The sequence below is a fragment of the Cryptomeria japonica genome, chromosome 4 (genome assembly GCF_030272615.1).
Source record: "Cryptomeria japonica chromosome 4, Sugi_1.0, whole genome shotgun sequence".
Taxonomy (NCBI): domain Eukaryota; kingdom Viridiplantae; phylum Streptophyta; class Pinopsida; order Cupressales; family Cupressaceae; genus Cryptomeria; species Cryptomeria japonica.
In genome coordinates this window covers 239,787,331-239,794,994 of record NC_081408.1, presented here as the reverse complement: position 1 = coordinate 239,794,994, position 7,664 = coordinate 239,787,331, and the positions used below count along the sequence as shown (strand labels likewise).

General features: G+C 36.1%; 1 long non-coding RNA gene across 1 annotated transcript; it reads right to left on the bottom strand.

Moving 5' to 3' along the window:
• Positions 1-3,710: 3,710 nt before the first annotated feature.
• On the bottom strand, positions 3,711-4,628 carry LOC131874758 (uncharacterized). Its single transcript, XR_009372135.1, has 3 exons — positions 4,381-4,628; positions 3,957-4,015; positions 3,711-3,810 (listed from the first exon to the last, which is right to left on the bottom strand). It is a non-coding gene; the product is annotated as an uncharacterized LOC131874758 (long non-coding RNA).
• Positions 4,629-7,664: the final 3,036 nt, after the last annotated feature.

Sequence of the window (7,664 nt, the reverse complement as noted above, 5' to 3'; positions counted from 1 at the left end):
AAACAACATTTAATCAATAATGCTTAAACTCAAGACAGGGCACAAGGAGAACAGTGATAATTGTAATATGTTAAAAGGGGCTTGTAAGGGAAAGAAAATATCTTCCCACTTGATCACCCGCTCGGAGTGCTATTGTAATTTTCAAGAATCTGTTCTTATATGTAATAGTTGTAGAATTTTCTGGACTCTGGTTCCGCGCAAGGCCGAAGGTTTTCTCGCCTCCACTGTTTCCTACTAGTGCCCGCATGAGTGGAGTGATGTAAAATTTCGACTTCGACCTTTTACCGATCAAAATATATATATATTAATATTTAAAAACAGTTTAACCTTATTAATATTTAGAAATTATAAATTAGCTTCACATAAGTAATCACATATACTTAAATTAAAAAAATCATATATTCTCCATCTTCAAATAGTGATACTATAAATTAGCTCAACATTAATAATCACATATACTTACATTCTCCAGATGCGAACAGTGAGATTATCAATTAGCTTTATATGAATAAACACACATATTTTTCATACATTTAGATTCTAATAAAACACAACCATGTGATCTTACCACAAGCCCCACATAGTGCCGCCTCCATTGTCATCCACAATAGCAAACTTTCACCAATACAATGGCATGGGCCTCGCCTTCTTCAGCCAACACCATCAATGTAGTTTTTCACAAACAATCTTACTTCTGGTATGTCGTAAGTTTTGTGCCTGGAAATAAATTGCACCATCATTGTTACACTGAAAGGAAGAAAGAAAACGTGTGCTCTTTCTGGGTGTGAAGTCAAAAACGTAGTCCCTGGTAATTATAGTTGTTGAAAGTGTTGTAATTATAGTCAAAAAAATCTTCTGCTAACCCCAATGAGCCTGAGGTGGGCATACAAAAATATCAAATCACTTTCCCATTTCTGCGTAGCTCCTGTAAATAACACACAAAATATTTTAAATTTCAATACTTCATGAAGGCATTGTATATAGATTACTAGATATTACAGTATAAGTTTTATTCTGTCGTTCAGTAACTCTTTGTAAGCAAATTTTCTGAGCTTTGCCATTATAAACACGGGGTCTGCGGCCCCAACCAAAGTTATTTTCTTTACCTTCATATCCTCGGCCACAAAATCTACACTTGCAATACAAACAGCTAGTGTTTAAAAAAAAAATAGAAAGGATTTTAACACTATTTTTTGCAACTTCGAATACAGCAATGCTATCTTACCACAAACCCCACATAGTGCCGCGTCCAATGGCGCCCACTATGTTAACATGCTTGTACGGGTGCCCTTTGATGTGGAGATTGGCCTGAGCTTAGAAAGAGTGGGCTTGATATTTGAAGTTCTATATAAAATATGAAACATGGAGTTGGTACAGCTTTTCAGAAATACATTTCAGACAAATATCTAAGAGAAAAAAAATTGATCTTGCATTTTCCAGTCCGTGATGTAACATTCTTAAATAACTGCAGGACAATCAGGATCAAGCACATATTTGCCAACATTTATTGCATAGTGTTGGACATGAAGCTTTTTGGGCAGCTACAACACAGAAAGATTGAATTATAAGAGTAGACAGGCTTCAGAAGAGAGTTCCAGGCAAGATTGAGGTTATGATCTTCAATACCCCCAGAAGTTCTCTCTATGATTTCCAACCCTCCTACAAGTGCAAACTTGCAGAAATAACAACCATCTTACACATACTTGGGGCTTCAATCACTGGTCCATCATCATTTCTCCTGATTACATTCAATGTTATTAAGAGAATGGCCTCAACTTTCCACGTGGGCAGCTAGGGGTTCAAATATTTATAGATCTGAGGGAGAGATTGTTGCTTGTATGCAGATTCAAGAATATTTATAAATAGATGTGCATGGCCGTTTACCATTTAGATGTAGCAACCTTATTATGTCACACTTTGTAAGGGACTCCCAACAACTACAAAATACATTAGCTCATTCCTCCAATCTATTCCATTGGTCAGTGGTGTTAAGTATTTACATATGTAGATGGTGATAAATTGGTGAGATTGTTCCTCCCTCTGAGAACAGTTGCTAGGTTTCTTCCCACATCTCATAAAAAATGTGATGGATTCATTCTTTGACCTAGGGGCTTGCTACAAATCCTCATCCAGAATCCAGCTGATCCAATTAGGAATGTATTTCCTTCTTCCTCTCTAAACCTGGATGACTACTAGATTATCTAGGAGATGTTCATTGTGCCCCATAAGGTCACTCGTCTAGGTCAATTTACTGAAAATAATTTGCATGTGCATTAGCAAATTTTGTATTGGCTCTTTTACGATGATGGATGGGGATGACAGTCATTCATCTGATATAGATTAAAAATATCCCCTGCTCCCTTTCCTAGTCTCTATCAATTACATTTACTTCACTAGCAATAGATCCTTCTTTCTTGTAGTTATGCAATGTTTGGAGTACATGACAATATGTATACTAACATTTTAAAAATTTACTTATTTTGATTTTCTCCACCCTAGCTGCTTAGAACTTTTTCTGTACTCTTATCTTGGAGTTTGTAGCCTTTATCTCTTTCAAGGATGGAGTTCCTTTCTGACTCCCACATGCCATTATTAATGGCTGTTCTATTCAATCTCATTAACCTTCTTTAGTTATTTGTGGACATTGATATTATTTTATCTTCCTTTATCTAACAATCAGTTCCCATATTCAAATAGATTGGATTTTTTTCAAATATGATATATGACTACTTTTCAAGTAAAAATATTAGGAGAACGTGTGGTTTGCCTCAGTTCTCATATTCAAATAGATTGGATTTTTTTCAAATATGATATAGAATATATGATTACTTTTCTAGTAAAAATATTAGGAGAACGTGTGGTTTGCCTCAAATGACTTTGGAATGTTTTATTAAATTAGTTACTTGCCATCTTGGTTAGTTATTAGGAGACAGTTGTTATTAATTGTCAACGGTTGTGTTCTGCTCAGTATGGTTCTTTAAATGGTCTTTGCATAGTCAAAAGAGTAATTTATTCCTTGACTGATCACCCTGTTCTGCTTCTATGTAAGAATTTCACATGAATAAGGATACCCTTCTATTACTCTAATATATATTGTTATTTACGTTCTTTTATGCAATTACTAGTCTTATGAGATAAAGAAATAAATAGAAAGCTTCGAAGAAAAATTATTTTTGGAATTGAACCTCCTAATCTAATACCTGATACTCATATCCAAATACTTTATCTAACATTTTGCAGAATCAAAGAACTAGAAAACAAAAGTTTTGTCAATAGCATTCTTCCAATCTAATTATTTGAGAACGTGTGTTCTGATTTCTAAATTCTTCTTCAAAATCATTTGACACCAGAAATAATCTCATTCAAATCAAGGAACATCTGATACCATATATACACTCCACTTTTTCTCCATGCAAAAGTATAATTTCCTTGCCCGTTGTCTTTGAAACTCACGGATATGTACTCTGAAAAGATTGTAGTATTTGGACATAAGGTATTATGAAAGCAAATGAAGGCATCAACAACTCATATAAATACACAAGTAAATTCCTTCTTCCTTGATTAATCTGCATTTCCAACTCCAGAACACTTTGCAACCTCAACGTTAGGCAAAGCAATAACTTAAATGCGATCTGTTTTTCAAATAAATTTTGAAGGACAAAACTAAAACTGCTTATAAAACCTTATAAAACAAACCTCATTGGATTCAACATGCCTTCCAATATTTAATGGTGGTATAGATATGAGGAAGTCTACTGCTTGATGTTTATATCATATGACTGCATTCAAAGCATATAGAAGCTTTCCTTTCTTCGTTGGAGGAAGGAAAGACAAAATCAATTATTTATGTTAAACAAAACTGCCAACTCACTGAACCAGGTCTAATTATTTATGTGCATCCTATACAATCTTTTGGTTTAAAAAAATCCAATATGTAAGGGAGAAATGATGAATACCTTGTTAGCATCCTGTGTTGGAACTGTGACACCATCATTCTATAATATTTTTGGACAATCTGTAAGATTTGAGACATAGATAAGAGAAAATGGAGCAAAGGATTCGAAAATTGAATGTTCTTAAATAGTAGTTCAACTAATATCTAACCATATCCACTTTTGAGGAGAAGAAATACATGCAATCTAAGTTCAAATATGTGTGCAGGAGCATATTGACCATGCTATTTTCATTTTCTGTAGAATGCAGTGTAGCTCATCAATAGCTATTCATTTTATATGATGCTTACATCTGGACTCAACCATGTGTCAATGGAGACATCATTGATTGTTGCCAATGGAGACTAGTATACCCACATACAGGCAATATAAAAGTTGCATGCATTATATTCCACTGGCTAGGACATAATTTGAAGAGAAGAATCACCTTCTATAGACATGGGAAGTGATGGGTGCTTCAGACAAAAAGTTTCTAGCGAAAATTGTGTGTAGATTTCAATGTTGGTGAAACCACCCAACCCAAGAACAGCGATCTGCAAATAAAACCTTCACAATAAGAGAAGCAACGAGGCTATTTTACCAATGAGTGATAATGAATTGAGATGCAATGAAATGTAAAAACACCCTGTATATAGCATAGGTGTGATGAGGTAAAGTCTAACTGACTTGCAAATACCAGTTACAAATATAAAATGCGCTATGCTATTATTAAGTAATATGCACCTAAATCCAACTAATATCTAATAAAGTATTATGTCAGCTACCTAAGTGAAACTTAAGCATATGTAAATGATTAAACCACATTTACTCCAACACCCCCCATCCCACCTTAAGTTCAACTTAGGAAGAAGATTATTATGCAATATAGGTCCCAACTACTAGGACATGTTAGGTACCCATGTACAAATGCAAATGCAATGCAATGAAATGGAATCTCTCACAAACGGAGAAAAGGAGAAAACCCTGTGGGAGAAAACTCCTCTCCAAAAGAGAGAAAAGAAACAACAAGATGATGCATTGAGGACTTACTTACTAATACCCCACAAGGACTACATACATCATGTATATACAATCAAGTATCCCCTAATAGGAAGGAAAGAAGAAGACTACATAGCCCCCATAATGAATAATGTCCTATAGAAATGGTGAGTGCTCGAAGACAAAACATGGTCCAATGCCTACAAACATTTCTACCCTTGAGAAGAAGATAAACCAAGTACAAATGCAAGAATGCTTCCCATTCTGGATAGGAATTAGTAGGAAGTGGAATCCAAATATGTGAATATACCTCTGAAATTTGTCAAATGTTGCCAAGTCCTTGGATGATGAAGATGCCAAAAACCAATTGTTGTGACGTTTTCACACGTCGCCCCATAGCAAATGGGGACCCCCACTTCTTTCTTAGCTTAGATGTCATAGTTTGGTTGTCTTCAAGCTTGGTGGTAGTCTCGCAATTGTTAGCTTTTGTTGATAAGAGGAGGTATGTTTTTTTGGGGATTGAGGGTTGTCACTAAGTGTTGTCAAAAGATGTCAAAGTTGTCGATGTTGCTAGAGTGTGGGATGTCATTAGGATGGGTATGTGATGTCCCCTAAAAAGTAATACTTTCTTTTGGAAGTATTTGAATAAAAATAAACTTTTATTATTTTATATTAGTCTTTAATTTACTAATATATTATAATTTAAGTTTAGTTCTTTTATATCTGTAAACTATTATTTAAAATTATTATTCCCAGTGTGTTTAGCGGCAATTGATGGAAATTGGTTTTCCTACGGGATTTTTTTCCTAATAGCTTGGCTTTAAATAAACCATTGTTCGTTTAGACTGGTGTGCTGGAATTTGAAGAAGTATGCAAAGAAATCTTTCTCTGAGGTTTCCGGAGAGATATTAAGAACATCCTTTCACCAGAACCCCCTGGCCTATTGGATTAGTGTTATGGTATCCGTAACGGAGTCCGCGGTGGAGTTTGGTCAGAGGAGCATCTGAACTTTCTATTCACGCAAATGAGTTTGAGATCATCGTGCCGTATCTGAAAAGTCAATATTTCCAGACGGAGTCAATGTAATTCATCTCCACGAATTCATTGCTGTGGAATTGCGATTAAATGGTTGCGGAATTTGGTCTACTGTCGGCATTAGTAGAATGTCAGGTTGAATAGTTGAGATTGCATTTTTGACAGAAGCAAGGAAGTGTGCATGTCTTGTAACAGAGAACCATGAAATAATCATCCAACAATATTTGGCGTGGAAAGGTAACATATCGTGGCGGAATTATCAGACGATGTTTGGTTTACACGCATAGGAATTAATTCCTTACTCCATCAATATTTCCGGTACAATACAAAATACCTGATATCGGAATTTTATTCAAACAATGAAGTATGGCTACCGACAACTGTTTGGCATGGTATCATTCCTGGAGGTTACGTGGTGTGAGTTCAACGTGCTGGAACTGGTGAATTCTCTGTAATTAACAATTGGCTTTCCATATCATTTCTAGGTGCACTGTTAATATAAGATACTTCCAGAATGTTATTTCAATAATTGCAAGCTATTTTTGAATTTGTTGAGAAAACGCCATGTTGGAATTAGTTTCAAGTTTGTTTTCCTTCTAAACAGTCTAAGTTCTGCTATAATTGTACAATAGGAGAAAGATTTAATTAGACTGAACATGTGAATGGTATTTTGTGCATTTTTCCTACAAACGAATGTGTTTGAGACAAATTCTGAAATACTTATTAATCTGCAAAACAAATTCCAATTGAGGAATTTTACAAATGAGGAGTGGTAAGCTTTCTTGTAGACCCGTTGGGAACTGCAAGCACATCTCCTAAGGTCACAAGTTACAAGATCATATTGTGTAGGACCTAGGTAGAAAAAATGTCAAAATTTGTCTACGTAAAATTCAACCCCCTCCTCACATGTATAAATTTATGCGAGGTGGGAAAGACGGGGGGTAAGTTGTGTATTAGTGTCTACCCCAACCTCGTGATCAAACTCTTGAGCGTCTAGCCCAACCAAAGGACCTTAATTCCACTCAAGATGGATGGATTACATGCATCACCATGCTCTAATCTAACTTGTGCAAGCCAATCCCTCATATGCACTCTAGAGGAAGGATTAAGGAGGATGAAATTTGACTAAGTAAAATCCAGCCCCCCTTGAGCATGTATAAGGCTATGCATGGCAACCCTCAAAGTGCACCCAACTTGCATCTTGGTGCAAGCTAAGGCATCAATCCCACCCATGCTATTCAGTGCAAGCATATACCAAAAACGCACTCTATCAGCGACGTGTTTAGTGCAAAACATCTTCAAGCATGCACCCTAGGTGTAGGATTAGGAAGGAGGTGCAAATTTTTTCTAAGGGAACAATCCCCTTTCCATGCATAAAATTATGCATGCCACTCCTTCAAACCTATTTGTGCAAGGCTTAGGTTCATTTGCGCTCTAGAGAGATGAGGAATAAGTGGGTTAATTGGATATCAAATTGGCTAAGAATGAGATCAAAGTTATGCAATCCAACCCCTCAAACCCACTCCCTACTTGCAAGTCTCCACCTCAAATGCGCCCAAGGGGGGTAGGGTAAGAGCCTTGGTTTTGTGCAAGGATGCCTACATGAAGCGCTCAACCTTAAGACTTTGACTTGTGCACACCACTTACCTAAACCCACTGTGCAAAGACAAGGATCATATGCCCCAAGGTTGCAAGGAG